Genomic DNA, 27,145 nt, shown 5'->3' on the forward strand with positions numbered 1-27,145 from the left:
AAACTTAGAACTTCTGTTTTTCTTTTCTTTTTGCTTTTTGGGTCATACCTGACGATGTACAGAGGTTACTCCTGGCCCTGCACTCAGGAATTACTCCTGGCGGTGCTCAGGGGACCATATGGGATGCTGGGATTTGAACCTGGGCTGGCCGCTTGCAAGGCAAATGCCCTACCTGCTGTGCTATTACTCCAGCTCCATAAATTAGAACTTTTAATAGAGAAAAAAATACATAACATTTTAAAAGAAAATTTCATGGGATTATATACTACTGAAGATAAACTATTGTACTCAAGACACAGCAGTATAATCTATGCAAAAATGAAGTTCAGGCAAAGGAATATATTGCTTAGAAAGTGAAGGATCTAACATTATGAGATATTACAGAAAGTTCTATAGACTGATACTGATGTAAGGATTTGAAATGCTCATATATTTCTGACTGGCATGTAAAATTTACTTTAAAAAATGTGGCTTTTGTGTTTTCAGAATTAAACAAAACAATGACATTGTCTACCTAGGTACTTTGCATGATTGGTGTCAAAGGAGGCCTAATTGGTAGCTGGAACCCCCCATCCCAACCATAAGTAATAAGTCTCTTCCCTAGGTTGCAAGTGGAACTGTGCATTTAAACTCTATGTGGAGGTAATGAGGAAGCACCCTTGCAACCTCACAGGGTGGTTGTCAAAGAGACATACTAAAACAGATTAAAATAAGATTCAATGTCTCATGACATACCACCACAATGTCCAAATTGTCACTGGAAATCATTTAACATACCAAACATCAGAAAACCCTAAACTTGAATAAGAAAAGCCAATAAGGATATTAATACAAAGATGAGATAGATTTAAGAATATTTACAAGAATTTTCAATCGCTGATAAGGAAATACTTCATAAAATCAGCACAGAAAATGCTTCAGTGAACAAATTAGTAAGCCAATGGATATAAACCTAAAATTTTACAGTACACTTAAAAACAAAGTTAGAGCAAAGAAACAGAACATAAGAAGAAATAAATAAAAATAACAAAAAAATTTAAAAAGTCAATGGGAGACAGAGAAATGGGATAAAGGGCTGGTACACATGCTTTGTACACACGCACTGCAGGCTTGACTGCTGGCACCACATGGTCCCCCACGCACCGCCAGAGTGATCCCTGAACACCAGGCAGGGAGTAGCTCGCAAGAACCACCAGCGGATAGGTTCAAAGACAGAAGAATGGGTGAACTGAAAGATAAAATAGAAGATATCCAATCTAAATAATAAAATCAAAATGGACTATATAAACAAAAGAATGTCATGGGTCTGGGAAACTAAAGATCTAATCATGTCTCTGGAGTCTTAGAAGCAAAGATAAAAAGCAGCCTGAAGAGAAATAAGTAGAGCAAGAACAATTGAAAGATGATGTTCCAGCTTGTCCCCAGGGCCTCCAGAAGCAATAGGCTATTTTTCTTAGATTAGGCCAAGATTATGGAAGATCTTACACCTACCACAGTTCATAGATGCTCTCTCTCAGGTTCTAGCAGTGGATAAGCCATGGGAAGGAATAATATCACACAGTAAAAATCTTTAGAAATAAGCTCTCATGAACAAAAGGGAATGCCCTGTGGAAGAGGCAGGGCGGGGTGGTGGGGGTTGGGGTGGGGGGGAGGGATACTGGGAAATTTGGTGGGGGAGAATGGGCACTGGTGGAGGGATGTAAACCAAATGCAAACATGAAAGTTCATAAGTTTATAACTGTACCTCACGGTGATTCACTGATAAAAAAAAATAAGAGGAAAAAAAAAAAGTAATGTCGAAAAATAAATAAATAAAAAATAATTTAAAAAAAAGCAGCCTGAAAAAAATATGGTTTGATTTCCAAATTATGGCAAAAGACATAGAAATTCAAAAAGTTTAACCAATATAAAAATAATATTCCAAAGAAATCCACAGAATAAGTAAGATTCTGAAAAGTAAAGATGGCAAAAAACCCTTGAAAGAAGCTAGAAAGAAACAGTATCTCTATAAATTTGGATGTCAGTTAATTTCTCACCAAACATCAAAGTGGCCATAAGGAACTGTACAAATATTTTTCAAGTCCTAAAAGAAAAAGAGCTGTCAACCAAGAATTCTTCAACCTGTAAAAAAGTATACCCTTGAGGAATGAAAAAAAAATCAAGATATTCTTAAACTAAAACTAATAGAATTCATTGCTAGCAGGTTTGCCCTAAAAGAATGGTTAAAGGAAGTTCTCTAAACTGAAATGAAAAAAAGATAAAATATTGAACATCAGTGAAAAGACCAGTATTAGTAAAAACACAGATAAAGTTCTCCTCTTGAGTTTACCATATTATGCCTTACTCTTTTAAAATTATGTTGTCGTATGCGGTTCACTATATAATTACATTAAATGCATGTAAATTGGACTTAGACATATGGCCTGCCCAGTGGCAGAGCACCTGCCTGGCATGCATAAGGCTTTGAGTTGACAATAGTACGACTCCACATAGCCTGCAAACATGATCCCCAGCACTGTAATCTTCCCACTTTGAGAGTAATAAAAATAAAAGTGGCATACCTATGTGCAAATACTACTTTCTTTGATAGTTTCATAGTACCAGCAACTCTAGATGCATTGGCATTATAAAATTTAGGCAAATTCTGTAATTCTCCTAACATTTAAAAAAAAAACAAAACGAAATACTAGCTTATTTCATTCTCCACCCCACCCCACCACCAGCCTTCACTTTGTCACTTACATTGTAATGACGAGGGCCACTTAAGCTTGATCTCGGTGCTAGCAACACTCAACTGCTTGGCTTGTCCTGAGCAGCTGCACATTAGTTGTAGTTCTTAAAACTGTTCTTACAGGGGTGACACTCATTTAGTAGTGGAGCTTGTGTGCATTCTACTCATAGCCCCTACAGATGTGTGTGCACAGTCCTGACTGCAGTGCTCGCACATCTGTAGTTGCACTGGTTCACGAACACCTGGCTGTGTATCTGAGTGCACACTTAGATACAGTGCTGGCAGTGGGGGTCTTAGATATCAGAGCTGCCAAGACCATGTTCGTGGATGTGGTACCACTAGGAATATAATTTGCACCTCGTATTTGCAAGGCAGGTGCTTTTATCACTGGCTTTAAAATACAGATTAAGGTACAAAATGAAGTCACCAGTGTCATTTAATTTTTAAATGGAAATACACTTTAAAAAGGAAAATGAATCAATTTTTATAATTTTATATAATTTTCTTATAATTCTACTGCCATGTTAAACTTTAAGAAGCTTGCAAGTAAATATGTATTTCCTTTGTATTTAAAGTACACACATCTACACACAAATCAGCATCATATTCTCCTCACTGTCATCTTGAACATGACATTAAAGAGATATTAAGTCACTGTCACTGTCACTGTCATCCTGTTGCTCATCGATTTGCTCGAGTGGGCACCAGTAACGTCTCCATTGTGAGACTTGTTACTGTTTTTGGCATACCAAATACGCTCAGGGGCTGGATCAATAGCACAGCAGATAGGGCATTTGCCTTGCATGAGGCCAACATGAGTTCGATTCCCAGCATCCCATATGGTCCCCTGAGCACTGCCAGGGGTAATTCCTGAGTGCAGAGCCAGGAGTGACCCCTGTGCATTGCTGGGTGTGACCCAAAAAGCAAAACAAAGAAAAAAAAAGGAAGAAAGAAGAGCTGACACTTCCTGTGCCCCACCTAATTCCAAAAAGATATTAAGAGCTTCTAAAAATCTATTTAGAATTGATCTCACTCTTAGAAAGTACCCAGATAAAGAAATTAAATTCCACAGAAGAAAGCAGACTTATCTCAATATGAAATCAATCTCTCGGCAAAACACTTTACCAAATTTGTACCAAATTTGTCCCTCCAAAACTAAAGAGTGTAAAACTATTTATAAAAATAACTGTAGCACTGTAGCACTGTCATATCATTGTTCATCAATTTGCTCGAGCGGGTACCAGTAACGTCTCCATTGTGGGACTTGTTACTGTTTTTGGCATATTGAATACGCCACGGGGAGCTTGTCAGGCTCTGCCGTGCTCTAGGTAGCTTGCAAGGCTCTCTGAGAAAGATGGAGGAATCGAACCCGGGTCAGCCACATGCAAGGCAAAGACCCTACATGCCGTGCTATTGCTCCAGTCCATAGAAATAACTAATTTTAAAAAAGGTTAAACCATGTCATCTGAATCACAAGGCCAACAGGTATACTAAACATTTTTTTCCATATTTACTTTTTATTTGACTTAGCATTGATTCATGATATTTCAGGGCTTTAGCTTCCCACCTCTTTATGTGTATAATTATCACCACTCCCACCAGCAGAACATCAGTGCTATCCTACCCCCAAGAAGCTTCTCTGCTCATTCTTCCCACCCTCTCCTTCCCCTCTGGAAAACTCCATAGTTTTCACTGAATCTAAGAGTTGGTTTTGCCAATTCATTTGCTTTAATAATTCATATTTCAAAATGTGAGTGAAACAATCTGATAACTGTCTTTCACACTGAAGAATGTTTTACTACAAATGAGACATCAGCCAAGAAGACGAAATCTTTAACATAAAAACTGAAGTAAAAAAACTCCTCTCTCTCTCTCCCTCGTTCTTCTCCCTCCTTTCCTCCCTCCTCCCTCTCTCCCTTCCCCCTCCCTCTTCTTTATCCCCCCCCCCCTCTCTCTCATACACCAGACAAATTATGGTTTGCAATACAGAAATTGAGAGGTTATCATGTTTGTTCCTAATAGTATACTTTTAAAAGATAAAAACAGAATCTTTGAAAGTACTAATAAGAAAAAAAAGACTTCAGAAAGGTCACAATAAATTATTCTTAAAGCTATATTTTTTCTTAAAATAATTTTCTTAAAAAGTCATATTTTTTCTTAAAGTCATAAATTTTTCTTAAAGTCATATATTGTAAGTTTGTTTTCAAATTTTCTTTTGCACCTTTTCCATTCTTTACTACTTTCATTGATTAGACCTGAGTAATCATCCTTACATGCATTATTAGTTTAACAGAATATAGTTTGCAGTTAAAGAAAAAAAAAAAGAAAAAAGCAACAGGAAGCCAGAGAAAGTACAAGGGTTACAGTACTTTCCTTATAACTGTTGACCCAGTTCCTCTCCCAGCACAACAGAATCCCCACAGCACTGCCAGGATTGATCCGAGCACAGAGACAGCCCTGAGCACCACTGGTAGTATCCCCTTCCCTTAAAAAAAAAGGGGGGGGGGTCCCTAACAATCAGAATAAAAAAGATTTCATTGATGCTCAAATTTTTATATGCATGGAGAAAGTATCATTATACTATGATACTATGTAATGTATAAAATTGTTTCCTTTTATTTATTTTTTTGCTTTTTCAGTCACACCACAATGCTCAGGGGTTACACCTGGCTCTGCACTCAGGAATTACTCCTGGCGGTGCTCAGGGGACCATATGGGATGCTGGGAATTGAACCTGGGTCGCCTCGTGCAAGGCAAACACCCTACCCGCTATGCTATTACTCCAGCCCCAAAATTGGTTCCCTTTTAAAGAAGCACAATTTGGGTAACAAAATGTAAAAGACACACTGCTAACAACCTTATACCAGTTTTCAGATAATAATCTGAAAATGAAACTAATACCACTAAAGGCAATGAAATAATTTGGTGTATAGTTTCCCACATGTAACTGCTTATTTAAGTTTTTGAATATCTCTTTCAATGAACTCTCTAACTTCTTGGCTTGCCTACAACTTACAAGTACCTTATTAAGAAGTATGGTTTCTCCCTGAATTATTTTTTTCTTTACTCTTTTTGTTGACTCATGGTGAATTACAAAGTTACAAGATCTTTATGACTGAATTTCAGGTGCATATTGTTCCAACACTAATCCCATCACCAGTGCCTTCCTGAATTAATTTTGCTAAAGAAAAAGAAACCCAAAATAGTTCACTATTGATAAACAGAAGAATACTGAAAGCCTATTATTCTTATTTCTAATTCAAGAATAAATAAAAACAAAGATGAAATCAACACATAGGTCCTCATTTTTGAGCTTCCTTAGTTCTCTGTTTCTGCCATTTCTACTGCTTTTGTTATTGCTATAAAATGTGTAGACCCAGTTATGCCACCTTGGACTTAAATTTGTTCATTTGTAGAATGATAGTAACATTTAATCATAAGATCATGCTGAGGCTTGTATTAGATTAATGTACATGAAAGAGCTTTGAAAGTTTAAAGCATAATATAAAGAAAAATAATTGCTTTTCATTCATGTTTTCAATTTAGGGATGGTGCATGGGTTGGGGGTAGGGAGGAAATATGGGAAGATGGTGGAGGGAAGTTGACACTGGTGGTGGGATTGGTGTTGAAATATGCCTAAAACTCAACTATCAACAACTTCGTAAGTCACATTTCCTTAATAAAAATAAGTAAATAAAATAAATACAGGAGAAAAAAATAATGGCTTTTGTAGTTTCTGCTCTGATTTTTAGAATTTACTGGTCTTGAGATCTAACACTTAAAAGTATTAGTCTATGGATGTTTTAAATGAAGGTTTATACTGTTTGTATGGGACGGGGTAAAATATATCTATTAAATTCAATTACACATATTTTATTATTTTTGGTTATTATTTTTATTATTTTTTGTATTTAACATAGACTAAATACATTTTTAAAATTCCTTGTTCTTTTTTGTTTTGATCTTCTCTAAAATAAATTTTTAAATAAATAAGTGCCACTCAATGAGAATTTCTATTTTTATCTCCTTCATATAGGAAGATTCAACTAAGTGATCTCTAGAGACTTCCCATTTCTAAAATTTCTTTGATATTTACATTTGAAGCACATAAATATTCTACTATTGATGTATAATTTTACAGTTGTAAGAAATTTAGGCAAAAATTAGCTTTCTCATTTCACAAAGTAGCTTCTGGCTAAAAGACTTAAAATAGAGTCACTGAGAAAACTGGGAACAGGAAGGATCCAACCTGATTATTTCAAATTCCCTCTATCAGCTAATATTCACTGGATAGTTACATGCAAAAAAATGGGCTCAGACCTCTACCTAACACCATGTACAAAAGTCAGATCAAAATAGATTAAAGACCTCAATATCAGACCAGAATCCATAAGGTACACTGAAGACAAGGTCGGCAAAACCCTCCACGACATTGAAGCTAAAGGTGCCTTCAAACAGGACCCGCCACTGGCCAGGCAAGTGGAAACAGAGATAAACAAATGGGACTATCTTAAAATAAGAAGCTTCTATACCTCAAAAGAAACAGTGACCAGAATACAAAGACAATCTACAGAATGGGAAAGGATATTCACCCAACACCCATCTGATAAAGGGATATCAAGGATGTACAAGGCACTGGTTGAACTACACAAGAAGAAAACATCCAATCCCATCAGAAAATGGGGCAATGAAATGAACAGAATTTTTCTCGAAGAAGAAATCTGAATGGCCAAAAGTTACATGAGAAAATGCTCTATATCACTAATCATCAGGGAGATGCAGATCAAAACAAGAATGAGATATCAACTCAAACCACAGAGACTGGCCATATCCAAAAGAACAAAAGCAACTGGCGCTGGTGTGGATGTGGGGAGAAAGGGACCCTCCTTCACTATTTGTGGGAATGCCAACTGGTTCAGCTCTTTTGGAAAACAGTATGGATATTTCTCAAAAAAGTAGAAATTGAGTTCCCATTTGACCCAGCAATACCACTTCTGGGAATATACCCCGAAAATGCAAAATAGTATAGTAGAAATGACATCTGCACTCATATGTTCATTGCAGCACTATTTACAATAGCCAGAATCTGGAAAAAACCCAAGTGCCCAAGAACAGATGACAGGCTACAGAAAGTTTGGTACATCTACACAATGGAATACTATGCAGCTGTTAGAAAAGAGGAAATAATAAAATTTGCATATAAGTGTATTAACATGGAAAGTATCATGCTGAGTGAAGTGAGTCAGAAAGAGAGGGACAGACATAGGAAGACTGCATTCATTTGTGAAATATAAAGTAACAAAATGGGAGACTAACACCCAAGAATAGTAGAGATAAGGACCAGGAGGATTGCTCCGCGGTTTGGATGCTTGGAGGACCCGCTTGGGATAGGAGATGTGTACCGAAAATAGACTATAGACCAAACATGATGGCCATTTAATACCTGCATTGCAGACCACAACACCCTAAAGGGGAGAGAGAAAAGGGAATCCACCCACCACAGAAGCAGGGAATGGGGTGGGGGGAAGGGATACTGGGAACATCGGTGGTGGAGAATGGGCACTGGTGGAGGGATGGGTACTTGATCACTATATGACTGAAACATAAACACGAAAGTTTGTAAGTCTGTAACTGTATCTCACAGTGATTCATTAAAAAATAAATAAAGGGAAAAATCATATAGAATGACCCCCCAAAATAATAATAATATTCACTATTTGGGAGATTGAAAACCTGAGTTCAGTTTTAACTATATATTAAGCAATTACCCTTTCTTAGTTGCTTTCTTATATTAAAATGTGTATACTAATTTGTTAAATATAACTTAATTGCTGGTAAGTCCAATTAACAATATTTACATTAAATGACAAAAAAAGGAGTACACATTGAACTTTTTAACTATTCATTTGGTTTGTATGGTATGCAATTTTAGTCATTAGAATGATATAAATCCCATCTGTAGCACTGTCATCCCGTTGCTCATCGATTTGCTTGAGCAGGCACCAGTAACATCTCCATTGTGAGACTTGTTACTATTTCTGGCATATCAAATATGACATGGGTAGCTTGCCAGGTTCTGCCATACAGAGAGGATACTCTTGGTAGCTTGCCAGGCTCTCCAAGAGGGACAGAAATCGAACCGGGGTTGGCTATTGGCAAGGCAAATGCCCTACCTGTTGTGCTATCACTCCAGTCCTCAAAGACAAAAAAATTATCTTCAGGGTCAGAGCAGTAGTAGAGTAGGAAAGCCTTATAAGTAGCAGAGCTGGGTTCAATCCCCAGCACCCCAAATGGTCCCCAACTCTGCCAGGAAGTGAGCCCTAAGCACAGAGTCAGGAGTAATCCCTGAGCAGTGCTTGGTGTGGCCCCCAACATAGAAACAATAATTTTCTTTTTTTAGCACAGCAGGTAGGGCATTTACCTTGCATGCAGTCGACCTGGGTTCAATTCCTCCACCTTCTCGAAGAGCCCGGCAAGCTACCGAGAGTATCTTGCCTGCACGGCAGAGCCTGGCAAGCTCCCTGTGGTGTATTCGATATGCCAAAAACAGTAATAACAAGTCTCACAATGGAGATGTTACTGGTGCCCGCTCGAGCAAATCGATGAGCAATGGGATATCAGTGACAGTGATACAGTGATTCCATAGCTGGTGACTTGGGGCAATCTCACACCTTCACCTTCTCCCTCTGCTGGGTGAGGATTTAGCTCCCTGCTGCAAGGGTCACCCCCAGTGGTCTTCGGAGTCCAGCAGGGCTATGCCCAACAACGTTCAGAGTCAAGTGGTACACAGGACTGAACCTGGGCCAGAGTCAAGGTCTGCACCTCAACCCCGGTATAATCCCTCGAACCCTTTTTATATTCCTTTTTACGAAAACTGTCTTTCAAAAAAATTTTGACCGGACTGGGCCGTCCCTTCCCATCTCTCTGCCCTTCTGGGGTGCTGGCTGTCATGCCCACAAACTGCCTCCGGTCCATTTGTACCACTCAGAAATTATTCTCAGAATGAGCAGCTCGCAGCAGGGATGGCTCCAGACCCCAATAATTTAAATTTTTAGAATCCCAGGAGCGTACGGCCACACATTATCTCATACCATATTTTGGGTTTTGCTCTTTTGTTGAATCACTGTAAGATAGATCCTTACAGACATCTTATACTATTCATAACAAGCAATACAAAATAAATTATCTAGCATCTGCCTATGGCTTGAGTGGTGGTAACTTCAAAATAATAGCGGTGGTCTTGATGTTGAAATACTGAATGTAATCCAACCAGAACAATCAAGAGTACTCAGCATTTTGAGTTTTAGTAGCATTGTAGCACTGTCGTCCCGTTGTTCATCGATTTGCTCGAGCGGGCACCAGTAATGTCTCCACTGTGAGACTTGTTACTGTTTTTGGCATATCAAATACACCTAGGGTAGCTTGCCAGGCTCTGCTGTGTGGTGGGATACTCTCGGTAGCTTGCCAGGCTCTCCGAGAAAGGTAGAGGAATTGAACCCTGGTCAGCCACATGCAAGGCAATCGCCCTACCAGCTGTGTTATTGCTTCAGTTCTTGAATTTTAGTAGGCTTTCTAATAACTATGAAACAGGGTAAAGTTTAAGAGCCATTGTTCTATAAAAAACAGAGATAATTTTTTTAATTTACCCATTTTTTGGGGGGAGTGTCCTACTAAATAGCACTTGGGGTGCTATTTTTGGGGGGAGTGTCCTACTAAATAGCCTTGGGGTCATTTTCAAAAAACACTTGGGGGCACATAGACTATATATAACTGGTGGCACTCAGGGCACCCTTTAGTTCTGAGGGTCAAATAAGGGGTCTCAGGTATAAAAGGTATGTGACCCTGATGCCAGAGCTATCTGTCCTGCTCTTTTATTTGCTTTATATGCATATGCCAAACATATATGGCAAACGCTTAAAAACAACCAACATCTTCCATGTTTCTCCTTGTGTTGGAAATAGTTGTCTTTGACGAAAGGTAAGACAAATCCTATCTAACTTTTACAAATAATGGATTTTAATTCTGCATTTGTTATTTACTAATTATGTAATCATTACATCTCTTTGCCTCAGTCTTAACATTAGAACATGCATATCACCTAGTTAGTGTGAATTAATTGAGCTAGTTTAGTTTAAGACTATATGATATTTTTATTTAGTAAGCACTCCATAAATACAGGAGAATATTCTCTTAAACTTTAGAAAATAAAGAATATTTTTCTTACCATTTATCAGAAAGAGTCCAAAATTAAAGGAATATTGGGTTCTGACCCTCAATTTTAGATATCAGCAGTTGTACAATAGTCAGCTTACATAAAATGAAAGGACACTGTGATATAATGGAAGGTGAATGGGGTTTTGAGTCAACAAATATGTTTGAATTCCAGGTTGACTAAGAGCTTTTTGACCTTGAGTAATTTACCAAAAATCCCAAAGCTTCTTATTTGAAAATGAGATGGTTATCTAGCTTTTTATCATTTGTTTTTCATACTCACAGAGACACTGCAAAACCTTAGAAAAATAAAGAATTTCCTATTAATATTTTTCATCATCTCTCCAAAAGTAAAGCAAGGTTCAAAATCACAAAATTTTCTGCTGGAACAAGGCAGAAGCTGATTTTTAAAAAAGGATTTAATATAGGACAAATGTGTTACATTATGGAAAGAGTAAGTACAAACCCAGTTTAACTGTCTTCAACTCTAGGTATTATGTCATTGCTTCTTTTCTTTCTTAGAAATGGACTTCCAATATTCTTTTCCTACAGAAAGGTGGAAAGTGGGGAATATATATTAATTAAGGTGATCTGAATCACATTTTAAAACTGAGCATAGTTTAATTTAGCATAAGCAGAGTTAAACTTTTACTTATTTATTTAAAAGCAAAGTTTATTGACTTTTGTTTTTAAGTGATTAAATAAACAAGAGGTTTATAGTTGGATAATACAAAAGAAATAGGTTTAAATAAAAACCAACCTCAATCAATGAATTTCAATAAAGGATATCTTTATTAGAGTGGCAACTACATAAAAGATTGTGTGGACCACTGTAGTTCATAACATCATTAAAAACATATCAAGGACTGTTTATAATCTTATGTATGTAAGGTTAAGTGATGAGGTACACAAAGCTATGAAAATCTTTGCACTGTAGCACTGTTGTCCCATTGTTTATCCATTTGCTCGAGCAGGCACCAGTAATGTCTCCATTGTGAGACTTGTTGTTAATGTTTTTTTGGCATATCAAATTCATCACGGGTAGCTTACCAGGCTCTGCCATTCGGGCAGGATACTCTTGGTAGCTTGCCAGGCTCTCTGAGAGAGACAGAGGAATCGAACTTGGGTAGGCCATATGCAAGGCAAACGCCCAACCCGCTGTGCCGTCGCTACAGTCCATGAAAATCTCATGAAAATCTCATGAAATCTCTAATTGTATCGCTAGAAAACACACTCATATGTATCATACATTTTATTTTATTTTATTTATTTATTTATATTTGGTTTGTTGGTTACACCTGGCAGTGCTCACTCAGGGCTTATTCCTGCCTCTTCATTCATGAATCACTACTGGTAGGTTCAGGGGACCATATGGGATACCAGGAATTAAACCTGAGTTGGGCCTCATACAAGGCAAGCACCTTAACCTGCTGTACTTTTATTCTGGATCCATGTATATAATTTTAGTTAAGTTATTAAGCCCAATTGCATCTATTAGATCTCCAAAACCTGTTAATAAGCTCCCTAACCTGTTTTGAGCTTTTCATAATAACTTGCACTGGGTTTTTCAAAATAAATAGCTTTACAGCATTTATCTAACAGAAACTGCTAATAGGAAAATGAAGAACCCAGAAAGGTACAAAGAATCAAGTATTCTCAGTGCATTTAGAAATAGTGAGATGTCTATCTCCCATGATAATCCACAGATGACTAACCAGAAATATTCTAGTATAATTCAATGCCTTTGAGTTGAAGCAATTTTCTCAAAGGAATCAGGAGATTTTAAATTGTCATGTGGTCTAAACATAAAAAATGTCTTGAGATCTAAGCATCACTAGTGGTGTTTAGGAGAATTAATTTTAGAATTAAATAGATATCCTAAAAAATTGATCACAATACAACTAAACTTTCCTATCCTTGGTGGTCCTTTTTGTTTATTTAAGTTTGGGCCACACCATGATATTCAGGACTTCCTTCTGGCTCTGTGCTCAGGGACCAAATGTGATGCTGAAGATGTAATCCTGGTCAGCCGTGTGCAAAGTAAGCAAGTGTCCTATTTACTGCACTACCTCTCTGGTCTCCTCAGTGTTTTTGGATATGAAATAAAAATAACAAAGCCTATTCTTATGGGACTATTTTAGGGATAAAATCAATTAATGTATGAAATATCTAACAGCATTTAGAGATACTAGGTCTTAATGAAATGATATTAAGTAAAAGAAATTTCTTATTCAGTCTTGGGATCCAGTGGATCAGTGGTTAAAAAATAAATAAATAAAACAAAATTTCAAAGTTAACGAAAAGCTTCCCAGCTGAACAAAATAAGTGCCAAATATTTATTATCTGTTACACAATATGCAATTCAACATGTCACTGAGAATATAACAAGGATAAAGTTTAGGAGCTGAAGAGACAGTACAGCAGGTAGGGCTTTTGCCTTACAGTCTTCTGACCTAGATTTGATCCCCAGAACCCCATATAGTCTCCTAAACTCCACCATGAGTGATTCCCTGAGCACAGAACCAGGAGTATGCCCTGAGTATCACCCAGATCTGGTCCAAAGCTAAAAAATAAGCAAGTGAAAGGACTAACGCTAGGTTAGGGAGATGCCTCATAAGGCTGGTGCATATATTATCCATTGGAGAGGTGATAGTTTAGAGAAATACTTTCTTTGAGGGAGGTAGAGGGGTGTTTTTTGGCCACACTGGGTGGTGCTCAGGGCTTACTCCTGGCTCTGCACGAATGGCTCACTCCTGATGGGGCTTAGAGGACCATATGTGTGCCAGAGATCTGACCAGGGTTGGTCAGCAGTGTGCAATACTACCCCTTGTACTAACACTCAGGCTCCTGGAGAAATATTCTCATTTCTTTAGTTAACCCCCTACATTCTTAAAGGTTTAAGAGGGTATTCCTCCTTAAATAGCACTTACTGAAGAAGTTTCCATAATTTTTTAAAAAAATTTTGGGTCACATGTGGCTGTACTTGGGGCTTATTCCTAGTTCTGTGTTCATAAATCTCTCTTGGTGAGATTGGGGAACCATATGTGGTGCCAGGGACAGAAACTAGGTCAGCTGTACCCCTTTCGTGCTGTACTATCTCTCTGTTCTCCAAAATTCCAAAATCATTACATATCCATATCATGCATGAAATTGGAATAAGGTAACATAGATTCTCTATTAAGATCATCCAATCCCCTCCCACTTTTCAGAGGGTTGGGGTTTTGGGGTCCACATCCATTGCTCAGGGGTTATTCCTGGTTGCATACTCAGGAAGGATCCCTCACCATGTTCAGGAAACCAAATATGGTACCAGGGATTCAAACTAAAGTCTACTGCATACAAAGTAAGTGCCTTACCTCTATATTATCTCTCTGCCCCTAAGATTATTCAATCTTACAAAACAATCCTAGGAAATTAGGTTGCTTCAAGTCAAAGGAACACATTGAAACTGTAATAAGCTTAACGTCCAATTCACAAAATACTCCAACTATAAATATTTTGCTTTGTGAATGCTGTATAATTAAAGAATATGATTATCACAGAGAAGAGATCTAAAAGATAATTACATACTAAAAGTGAAGATTAGGGTCATCTATGCCAAAATTAAAGAAAGGGAATGAAAATGTTTCATCTCATTTACAGCTAATGACACAAAACTAATGCTGGCAGTGAAGATGAGAAGAATCACCCTAGCACCTTAGCTAGAAACTGCAGTCAAGTTAGAAGTATATTACCAACAAAAGAAAATCAATCATCCCAATCTGAAGCATCTCTAAATGCTGTCTCTATCCTTTTAATTTTATATACTCAACCAAAGAGCTTTTTAGTAATAACCCAAAGCACATCTCTAGCAAGGGGAAAGGTGATTGGAAAACAGATATATGCTAACAAGCAGAGAAGCACTTTGGAGCATAAGTCATTTGCATAGAGTTGTGTGTTTTTCCTATCCTTGACTCTGTAAATGCCAACTCCCTGCTCTCAGATTTGCAGACAATAAAAAATGAGATATAAAGCTTAATGTCAGTTTTCAACATAACCCTGATGTTATGTCAGAAGATATGGGTGATTCTTATTCTTGCATAATATCTGCCATTTTAAGACTTCCCTGCTGACATGAACCATCATTTATGAATGAAAGGTTAAAAAATCCTTTTAAGCTGTATTCAAGCAAATTGACAGATATGAATGCACAAACACTATTCTTCAGTTATAAAATCTCCTCACACATAAACACCATTGTAAAATAAATTTCTCTAAGAGAAGGACTGAAAATGCTCCAAGATTGCTAAAGAGGGAAAAAAAAAACAAGCTACAATGGAAGATAGCAGCTTACCAATAAGATGCTGACAACCATGTTATGCTCAAGTGTACTGTAGATAATTATTTAGATGCTGTCCATCAGTGTCACTGCTTTACATAAATATTCCACTTCATGACAATCCTACAAATGGTATCATCCATTTGGTCTAAAAAGCAAACTCTTTTTGTCTCATGTGCATTTCTTTTCCAACAAGAATTATATATTTCTTGTTATCACAATCTCCAGTATAAATTGGCACTAATATCTGTATTGAACAAATGCAGGGCATCAATGTTATAAAAAGTGTCTATAAATACTTAAATAGCAAATACTGTGCTTCAATTTTTTCAGGAAAAGGAAAGCACAGGGTTAGGTTCCTACAAATCTCTGGTCACATTTTCACTGGACATCATATATAAACTTGTTTTTAATGTGTATTTCTGTTTAAAGATATAGTTTACACACACATACACATATATATGGTTTACTACAACTAAACTCATAGCTTCAGTAGAATCATGCATTAACAAAGATTATCCATAGAGCACATGCATTTTCTTCATAAGGCATAGTTACAGTCCTCTTACATTTAAGGACTAAACTATAAAGTACTTTAGGCATGACACATTAAGGGACATGATTTATAGAAAAATCACCCCCCCAAGAGCACAAAAATGTAAAAGAAAGTGAAATTAGGGAGACTGTTGAAAGGACACACAACGAACTGCAAACAGGGAAGTAAAAACAAGTCGGGTGGCACCTTTTCTGAGCTTAACTAAGGGTGTATCAGATGGTTGGGTCCTTTGGTCATTCTGTACACACATGTGAATGACTATGAAGCACAGTGTTAGTTTGGGGGCTACAAATAAATTTAGCAAGTGAGCAAATGTGAAAATAGGAGATCCATGAAAAATTAGGATAAGGTTTATGTGCATACATATACACAGACTTCATATACAATTGTGAATTGTATATGGGCAAATGTGAAAATAGAGGATTCATGAAAAATGAGGATAAAATGTTATGTGCATACATATATAGACTTCATATATAATTCAATATATGTCAATTATATGTGACATAACTTTGCCAATTTTAGATAAAGACAAGTTGCAACCAAGATCCAGTTTCATACATCCACTTGGCATATTGGCAACTTCTACCTGAATTTCCTATTAGCGCTTCAAACTTAAAAGATGCATATCTTCTGCCCATGCCCCAAATCAGTCTTCTGCTCTACTACTTCTATAGCAATTAACATATCTGCAAGCTATTATGTATCTGATTCGTTTCTCTACATCCTATGCACCAAATCATGTTGCCCCTCTCATAGACCACACCTGTCAGTGCCCTGGGGTCCCCCTAAGAGGTTCTTCAGGGACCATGTGGCGTCAGCAGTCAAACCTGTTTGCAAAGCATGTGCTCAGATAACTGGGCTACCTCTCCAGTCCTGAAACATCTCTTAATAGCCCCTATCCAAGCACACATGTCTTAAGTAGCATTCTATCATTTGGACCTTGGCACAGTTTACTGCTTTATCTCTCTAATGCCACAGTAGCAAGCTACATGTCATTGCTATTTTTCCAATTCTTGACATACTATTCAATTCCTTTTACCTATATACTCCCAGCTTCAAATTTCATGGAATAGGATATGTCTTCCTTTGTTATTCAGCACCAGACTTCATCTCTTTAAGACTCATTTACTGACACTTGACTGAAAAAATATATTATAACCATAATCATCTTATTTTTTAAAATATTTTTAATGTTCTTAAATAAGTAAGCCTTTGTTAGGACCAAAAATGCTCTTCTATTTTTCACTTGTCCTATTTCATCCACTAATATCACCTCCATGAAATCTTTTCTGATTACTTCTACTTTCACATCAGACCAAATTTTTTAAAAAAAAAAAAAAACCTATTTTCATTACATAATTCCTTGAGGTCTAATTACTAAGAGAGAAAGTGCAAGAAAGTACAAACACTAATTATTAAGGAAGCTAGAAAATAGAGATTCATTAAACCATTTAAAAATTGAGAAAGAGGAGACAGAAAGACAGATTGTTTGTATTTGTTTAAAAGTAACTAAAAATCTGACTTCTTTGTGACAAACACATAGAGAATTAATTTTTTCCCCATATGGCAAGTACAAAGGTAGGAAGTCTAGGGTTGGTAGAGAATCAAGTTCATCAAAGTCTCTGCCATTGGCTCTATTAAGTGTGCTGGTTTGTTGCTTCAATGTTGCTTACTATTGAAGCAGATGTTACCTTTGCATCTGAGGCAGGAAAAGAGACAATCCTAGTTATATCTTTATCTCATTGTTTTATTTTTTTTGTTTTTGAGTCACACCTAGGTACTTATTCCTTATTCCTGGTTCTGCACTCAGGGATTAATACTAGTGGGTTCAGGGATCCTATGGAATGCCAGGGGTCAAACCTAGTATGGCCACATGTAAGGCAAAGTCTTACTCTCTCTACTATCCTCTGGCCCTACATCTTTTTCTCTTTAATAGGAAAAGCAAAACCCTTTGTTCAGTGTCCTCAGCAAACCTAGCTTATACATCACATTATCCATACCTGTAGATCAGACAAGAGTATTTCAATCTTTGGGGGTAGAAATTATTCTGTACTTCAACAACCAATCCAATCCATAGAGGACCACTGTACCCAAGTCTCATATAGTAAACTCCAGTAAGGAAAGTACAGAAAATCCAGTAGTTATTATTTCTTTTTCATTTTCATTAAATAAAAAAAAAGGTGACCAAAAATTTGCCAGACCTATGAAAACAAGAATTCACTGTAATGAAATGAAATAATTTATAATTATTGTTCTTTCTATAGAGTATAACAGATAATGGATTAACATGGAGTCAAGAGACCTTATTTTATGCCCAAGTAAAAGACTCAAGTGCAGTTTGCCACTGTACATGAATTTCTGGACTTAGCTCTGCTTCTTTTGTGGCTATCGGAGAGTAAAATAACTGCATTTTATACTTATATCCCATTAAGAAAAGAAGCTTTACAAAGTATCTAGATACAAATACATAATACTTTCAATTTGAAAAACAGGATTTAAAAAATAAAATGGCATAGTTAACAGAACAGTTGACATCAAATTTCAGTTCATTAACTATTAATTACTACCAATAAATGAAAACTAGTAAAGTAGGCAAAGGTCCAAAAGTACTTCTAAGATAAATCAAGTGAGAAATAAAACAGTAGAGTCATTAAATAGTATTCATTCTCAACTTTTAATAACCTTGATTAAGAGACTCTCCTTTAAACTGATCTCATGGTTCATGCACACAAGCTATCTTGATGGTCAGAACCTTTCCTGGTAAATAACAACTTCAATGGACAATTTTACAAGTTATCATTAAGTATATGCTTTCTTATCCATAACAGTTTTATATTCAAATAGCCAACAGTAGAGCCAGGGAGATAACTCAAAGGGCTGGAACACATGTTTGCATGCAGAAGGCCTCAGTAAAATTCCTGGCATATATATGGCAGTCCAAACACTGCCAGGAATGACTCCTGGGCACTGCTGGGCATGACCCTAAAACCAAACCGAACAAAAAATTAAAACCAAACAATAATAACCACTGCTGAGTAAGAAAAAATGACAGAAATTGTATTATGTATTATTATATTGTATATTGGGGCTGGAGCGATAGCGTAAAAACTAGGGTGTTCGTCTTGCATGCAGCCGACTTAAGTTCGATTCTTCCACCCTCTTGGAGAGCTCGGCAAGCTACCGAGTGTATCTCACCCACATGGCAGAGCCTGGCAAGCTATCTGTAGTGTATTCGGTATGCCAAAAACAGTAACAATAAGTCTCACCATGGAGACGTTACTGATGCCCACTCGAGCAAATCGATGACAGTGATACAGTGATAAAGTGATATATTGTATATTTTATATTATATAATTATTGGTTCTTGTGGGGCTGTAGCAATACTAGCAATACTACTTTCCTTGCACAGAGCCAACCTCGGTTCAATTTCTGACACCCCATTTGGTCCCCTGAATGTGCTAGGAGTGATCTCTGCACAAAGAGCCAGGAGTAAACCCTGAGTACCATGAGCTAAAAATAAAAAACCAATAAATTCTTTTGTATCTTAATTTTTGTAGTGTTTGTGGATAATAACTGTCTTGGGGAAAAAGTAATCCATGGTCTTCTGTTTAATTAACTCTCACTCCTCAAACAGACTTGTCATTTTCTTATTCACTTAAGCAGAAACTGTTCTAATGTAGGTTACCATGGAATTATTTAAAACTGAAAACTGATTCACCTTAACACCAAAGCAAACAAACAAAAAATCAAGACTGTAGGCCAGTAAATTCCAGCAGAGTGCTGAATAAAATATCATTTAGTCACAAACAGAATTGAAAATTTTCAGCAGTGAATCAGACTTTATATTTTATAGGTATGTCTGCAAATGGAACACTTATTTCAACAAAAATAAAAATATTAAAATGGCAAGAATGACCTGTTTTATTAACTAACTCAACAGTTTCTGCTCTATTGGTTTTTATTTTAAAATGGGAGAAACAATATTACTCTTATTGTTTTATTCACATACAAAGATTGTTTCATCAGTTAAAAATAATATTTTTCCCACAAAACTATGAAATAAGCAATAAATTATTTGTTAATGTTTGTAAAATAAGTCACAACTAAAATATTTACCATGGAGGGTTATTTTGAATATTTAACTTAAAAGATGGAGAAGAGCATATTAACTTAAAGTCTAATTGCTCTTTAAAACATTTTCTTATTAAAAATCAGAGTATATAGTTTATATAAACAAAAGACTCAATATACCAAATCATTAAAATTGATGTTTTTATCTAATAACAGGCCATCAAAAATTATGAAACAAAAATTGACAGAATAAGAGACAGTTCTACACTAAAAAATTTTAATACTTCTCACACTATTAATGTACTGGAGCAACAGCACAGCGAGTAGGGCGTTTGCCTTGCACTTGGCCGACCCAGATTCGATTCCTCCATCCCTCTCAGAGAGCCCAGCAAGCTACTGAGAGTCTCCTGCCCGCACAGCAGAGCCTGGCAAGCTACCCATGGCATATTCAATATGCCAAAAACAGTAACAACAAGTCTCACAATGGAGACGTTACTGGTGCCTGCTCGAGCAAATTGATGAACGAGACGACAGTGCTACAGTGCAGTGCTACACACTATTAATGGAATATTTAGAAAGATCAGCAAAGAAAGAGATATAAGTAACACAATTAACTATAGCTAACAGAATTTTCCCCTATCCATAACAGGATACACATTCTATTCAAATAATCCTGGAACACCTCCAAGGGTAGATCACATTAAGTAACAAATTAAGTCTTTACATCTATCCAGAAAGATAATTATGATCAGAAGAATCGCAGGGAAAAAAATTAAATGTAAAGAATCTTCACAGAAAACTTAGTAGGAGAGTACTTGTTACCTCTTCCCTCAGAGACCTGAATGGCTGACCTCCCTTAGAAAACATAAAAACTTTTCTACTGCACTCTTCACTTTTCACTGTTCTATGTTGCTATGTTTCAGCATATAAAATTATATGCACTGGCCAAATTTCCTATAAACAAGATATTCGTGCAGATAGCAGAGAGAATGTAGATCTCACAGGCTCAGATGTATTCACCTCTCATAATGCTGTTTTGGGGTAGGGGTGAAGAGGACAATGAGTAAAAATGTATGAGTACAGCTTCACAGCTTTGTATGTGCTTATGCCTCACCACACCCACCATCAAATTTCTATGTTATCCTCATTGACCCCCTCTATCTTTCCCTATAACCTCCTCCCACACTCAGTAGCAATCATTTTTCAGAGTCTAGGAAGTTAGCTCTACTGATTTGCTACTTTATTTGTTTAGATTATTTATAGTCCACATGTGAGAGACACATTCTAAATTTTCAGACTTATTTCACTTAGCCCTAATAACCTCAAGTTTCATTCCTGTTGTAAAAAAAAAAAAAGGCACCATCTATTTTTTTCTTTTTTGGTGCTGAAAATCAAACTAAGCCTCTTCTATATGCAAAGAACATGCTCTATCATTGACATACATCTTGACCCCAAATTTAACATTTTCAAATAGGGGTCACAGTCAGAGGACCTCAGGGGTCCCAGGGCTATTAAGAGCTACCGCCCAGCAATGCTGTACTGTTTAAGGAGCACCGAGGTCACACCTGGCTATGCAGGGAGTAGAAGAGGACTCCAATGTCAAGAGATTGAATTTAAGGCTTTGAACATGCTAGGCCACTTCAAGCATTCTACCACTTCAACCATCTCCCTAACCCTCAAGGTCTTAATAGTAAGGCAGTATTCTATTGAGTGTGTATGTATATATGTATATGTATATTGCAACTCCATTTTCTAGTTATTCACAGCTGGGCACTTAGGGCTTTTCATCTCTTGACTATTATAAATAATATTACTAAGAACACAGAGGCACATGTATTTTCTTGAATTAATGTTTATTCTAGTCTATTGATAAATACCTAAGAGTGATATATCTGGATCATAAAACAGCTTGTTGGATTTTGACTAGATTTAGCATAATTTCATGGATCAAACTGGAAAAAAATGACATTTTCACATTATGAGTCTTCCAATGTACACTGAAATGTATTTTCAAAATACTTCTCCATCTACATGTTCTTTGATTTTATAATATAAAATTTTTTATAATATAAATTTTTATAATATAAGGGGCTGGAGTGATAGCACAGCGGGTAGGGCGTTTGCCTTGCACGCGGCCGACCCGGGTACGATTCCCAGCATCCCATATGGTCTCCCGAGCACTGCCAGGAATGATTCCTGAGTGCAAAACCAGGAGTGACCCCTGAGTATCACCGGGTGTGACCCAAAAAGCAAAACAAACAAACAAAAAAATTTTTATAATATAAAATGTACTTTCAAAATAATTCTCCATCTATATGTTCTTTGATTTTATAACATAAAATTTTTCATCTAGAGTTATGCTTATATATATATATATTTTTTTTTTTTTTGCTTTTTGGGTCACACTCAGCAATGTACAGGGGTTACTCCTGGCTCTGCACTCAGGAATTACTCCTGGCAGTGCTTAGGGGACCATATGGGATGCTGGGATTCGAACCCGGGTCGGCCGCGTGCAAGGCAAATGCCCTACCCGCTGTGCTATCACTCCAGCCCCAGAGTTATGCTTATATTTTCTTAGATACTAAATTATTTTCTTTTTGAGGATCTTGTTATAAATGATATTTTCTGAGATTAAAAAATTTTTTGAGATAGGGTCAATGAGATAGTGCAGGGGTTAAGATTATCTGCCTTGTTAGTGGTCAACCCTGGTTCAATACCCTGTACCACATATGGATCTCTGAGCACTGTCAGGAGTGATATCTAAGCACTGAGCCAGGAATAAGTCCTCAGTATCAGTGGGTGGGAGGGAGGGAGGGAGGAAGGAAGGAAGGAAGGAAGGAAGGAAGGAAGGAAGGAAGGAAGGAAGGAAGGAAGGAAGGAAGGAAGGAGAAAAAAGGAGAGAAAGGAAAATAATTTTTAGAATTGTCACACAAATCATCTAACGTACATGGATTTTGAGTTTCTTATTTGTACAAAGTGTTTAATTCCAGCACTCATACAATAAAGGGTTGTTATAAAGATGAAATGACAATTATATGGAAAATTATATGCAAATTAGGAATCACTAAACAATTACAAGTTTCATTAAATCCACTATCTTTCTTATAAGGATGAAGAAACCAGTTCAGAAAAGTAAGACACTCAACAAAATTTTACTAGGAGAATAGAAGTACTAAGTATATACATAGCCGTATTAAGTAAACAAAACTGCCCAGAAGGAAAGATTAAAAAAGAGAGGTAGTAAAGGTAGTGGAGTGATAGCTGAGGTTCAATTATGTGTCTATAATGAAGACCCTCTAAAACACAAAAGAACTGATTATAATTTAGAATTTTCTGGTAAATTCTACTACTGTGACTAGTAGAAAGGGTAGAATAAAATGGGCAAGGACAGAAATTCGAATAACAGATTAGGGTCGTGGTTAAATACTTTAATATTAAAGAAAGAACAGTGCATTTTTGCTCACTGATTTTCTCCTTTTGGCTGAATTTTTGTATTTTGCTTTTGAGCCAAACCTAGCTCTGCTAAGAATTTGCTTCTGTCAGGCTTAGGAAACCATGTAGCATGCCAGAAATTGACCCCAAGTCAGATACTTGCAAGGAAAGTGCCTTACCATTGTGTTATCTTTCTGGCCACACTGGCTTTTAATTTCTTTTGAGAGAGGTAAAAGAGGGGTAATTCACCAGGATGAGTTTAAAAGCACTAGAAAGTGGGTCAGAGTGATAGTTCAGAGGGGAGGGCATTTGCCTTGTGACTGACCAGGGTTCGATTCCCAACTTTCCATATGGTCCCCCGAGCACTGACAGGAGTAATTCCTGAGTACAAAGCCAGAAGTACCCCCCGAGCATCATTGGGTATGATCCCACCCAAAAAATCAAAACTGAATAAATATAACCTTTAAATACTAGAAAGTCTAAACCCTCTTTCAAACTTGACTATAGAAACTCTAAGTTAAACTTAAGCCTTTTGCTTTTACATGGCATTTCTTTTTAAATCTGGAACTTAATTTTATTTGCACATACTATATATTTTAGCTTTCAAGCTGAGGGCCACAACCACAGTGAGGGCCAGGCAACTTTGAAGAAATGTGTCTTAAAATAAAGTTATTTATGATTTATTACCAGTAACTTATTTTTATATCTATTTTATGTACCTATATGGTTAGGATCATGGGAGGAAAATCCTTATACAAAAAAGAAACTCAAGGGAACAAACTTAAAATACCCTGTTCTATAGTTCCTGATTCAAGCAACTAGAAAAAAGTGTCAAGTAAGACATCAACTACTTTTTTCTTTTAAAAAAAAATAAGGGCATATTTAGTAGTATTCAACAGGGACCCACTGATGCTCTTGGCATGTGGCACAGGTCTGATGGTTTGGCACTCAGCAGCCCCAGGGTCACCAGGGTCACCATGAGTGTTGGAGGAAAGGATGGCAGTTGGGTATGAGGTGCAGGAATTGAACTGAGGGTCCTACTCATTCAGGACATATTCTCTACTACTTTTGAACTCTCTCGCCACTCCCACAACAGATACTCTTTAAGTCATTCAGAATTGAAATGCTTTTCTGAAGCCAGGAAAGCAGTTATGATCATTTAAAATCCCAGGAAATGGCTGTGTGATAAAATTTGGCATTTACATTTAGAACTGCTTAATCTTTCTTTTATAGAGTAGCTGAAGGTTATTTTGTCTCTCCGGCATTTTCTTATGTCTCAGCTGCCTTCCTCTGTCATACAGGGCTCAGTTTCAAGGTTGAAATATATTATAATAATCACAGTCAACCAACGGCATCCCAATTCCAACTCTCCATAGCCCATCAATTTCACTTCAGTTAAAAGGCCAGTTAGAGGAAGAATGTATGAATAAATCTAAACTTACAAGTTAGATTGTCACTATTATCTCACAGGTTGACATTTTATTAACTTTGCCATCTTCATACTACATTACAAAGATGGCTAGTACATAAACATCTCCTGAAATTAAGTAGCCTCACTTCAGAAAGATGAACTTTCTGAAGAAAAGTTTCCATATTCCTTATCTAAATAAATTCTTGTTCATATCCATCTTTGTTATTTCCATTACTTCATATTCCTTCAATCATTTCTTTCCCAATACCAATGAAGAAACACAGTGAAGGGAAATATAAGTGAGCTTTATCATTCTTCTCCCACTGACTTTCGTGCATGTTTTACCTAGGGCTTTAGAGCAGAAACCACAACCCTGGTTCAATGCTTACAGAATCCAACATAAAGCATGGCACATTGACAGCTTTTGGACCTTGGCTTCTTTGTACAAGAAATTGAAAGAAATGAAAACAATGACTGGAAAATTCTCTTAAAAACAATCAAACATCAACAATCTAAACTTTAAACATTTTTCTTTTGAGGTGGGGAGCATACCAAGTGGTGTATGGTGCTCAGGTGCTGTTTCTATGTCTAGAAGCCACGCCTATTGGTGCCTGGGATCAAACCCAGAATTCGCAAATGCAAAGCACGTGCCCAAGGCCTTTGGCCAACCTCTCTAGAGCCAAACTTTTAACTTCTTTGGCTAATACTTTCACAAAGAACAATTTGATAACATTACCACAATTAAAACCCTACAGAATCAGTAGGTCACAAAGAGTAATAAAAATAACAGACAAATATCAACATTTGAGGGAATAAAATATAATAATACTAACAAAAGACCTGGAGGTTTTGTGCAGCCTAGATTTTCCTCATCTTGACTCATATAACAGCTGTTCTGTAAAACCCTTCCTGTTTCAGGAAATCCTAGACTACTTCTTTTCAATATACTGATTACCTCTCCATCAAGACATTTCAAGCCGACTGAGAACTCTCTCATTCTTTCCTGCAAACTTGACCATATGGATACCAATTGGGTTGTGAATTTGAGGCTTTGAATTTTAATGAAAGGGGTCAATTTTGGATTTGGGGGTTTTGTTTATTTGAGGGAAGCCACACTCTGTGGTGCTCTGGCCCCTCCTGACAGTGCTTGAGAAGTGAACGTGAGTCTCCTGCACTTAGCCTATGGAGCGATGGCTCTGGCCAAAAGGGAACAATTCTGACAGTCAAGCAGTCACAAAATACTTGAGAAAAGAACCTTCCTCTCTTTGAATTCACTTTAAAACTTTTGTGTATAGAAGGCTGGAATATTTATCATTTTATAAACTCCTTTGGGAGGCAGGGAAGGTACAGGAACTCTGGGTCTTGTTTGGTTACAGTTCTCATTAAAACTTCATGGAAAGTATCATGTTGAGTGAAATGAGTCAGAAAGAAAGAGACAGACAGAAAGATCGCACTCATACATGGAATATAGAGTAGCAGAATGGGAGACTAACACCCAAGAGTAGTAGAGATAAGAACCAGGAGGTCTGCCCCACAGCTTGGAAACTGACCTCACATGCTAGGGGAAAAGACAGCTGAGATACAGAAGGGAACACCTAGTAGAGAATGTTGGGAGGACCTACTCGGGTTGAAAGCTGCATGCCGAAAGTAGACTATAGACCGAACATGATGGCCACTCAAAACCTCTATTGCAAACTACAACATCCAACAGGAGAGAACAAAAGGGAATGCCCTGCCACAGAGGTAGGGTGGGGGTGGTGGGGGTTGGGGTGGGGGTGGTGGGAGGGATACTGGAAACAGTAAAGGAGAATGGGCACTGGTGGAGGAATGTAAATGAAATGCAAACATGAAAGTTCATAAGTTTGTAACTGTACCTCACAGTGATTCACTAATAAAAATTAAAAAAAAAAAAACCTTTGTGTTACTTAGCAAATACTGAATTAAAAAAACAAAGAGAAGATTGAAAATGTTCAGAATGAACGTAGTGCAACATAACTTTTCAAGTGTACAAGTAATTATTCAGCACAACGGATTAAAAAAAAAGGAATTTCTTTAGAAGGGTCAGGGCTTTGAATTTGAAGAAGACCTCAGTGAATTCAAAGAGAGGAAGGTTCTTTTCTCAAGTATTTTGTGACTGCTTGACTGTCAGAATTGTTCCCTTTTGGCCAGAGCCATCGCTCCATAGGCTAAGTGCAGGAGACTCACGTTCACTTCTCAAGCACTGTCAGGAGGGGCCAGAGCACCACAGAGTGTGGCTCCCCTCAAATAAACAAAACCCCCAAATCCAAAATTGACCCCTTTCATTAAAATTCAAAGCCTCAATTTCTTTAGTCAAGGCTCAGTGGCTAAAGAACCCATCTTGCAAACGTGAAGTCCTGAGTCCAAGGGTAGATGCTACCTGCCTAGACATGA

At 37.1% G+C, this 27,145-nt stretch overlaps 1 protein-coding gene across 4 annotated transcripts in view; it reads right to left on the bottom strand.

Moving 5' to 3' along the window:
* Positions 1 to 27,145, bottom strand: part of PEAK1 (pseudopodium enriched atypical kinase 1) — a 270,744-nt gene that overhangs the window by 166,196 nt on the left and 77,403 nt on the right. For 3 of the 4 annotated variants that reach the window (XM_055130596.1, XM_055130597.1, XM_055130598.1), the window contains exon 3: positions 11,409 to 11,488. The exons of the other annotated variant lie outside the window; for it this stretch is intronic. The gene's annotated coding sequence lies outside the window, so the exon portion shown is untranslated. The remainder of the gene's footprint in view (positions 1 to 11,408; positions 11,489 to 27,145) is intronic. 4 annotated transcript variants of the gene reach the window in all.

The sequence above is a fragment of the Sorex araneus genome, chromosome 3, assembly GCF_027595985.1.
Source record: "Sorex araneus isolate mSorAra2 chromosome 3, mSorAra2.pri, whole genome shotgun sequence".
Taxonomy (NCBI): domain Eukaryota; kingdom Metazoa; phylum Chordata; class Mammalia; order Eulipotyphla; family Soricidae; genus Sorex; species Sorex araneus.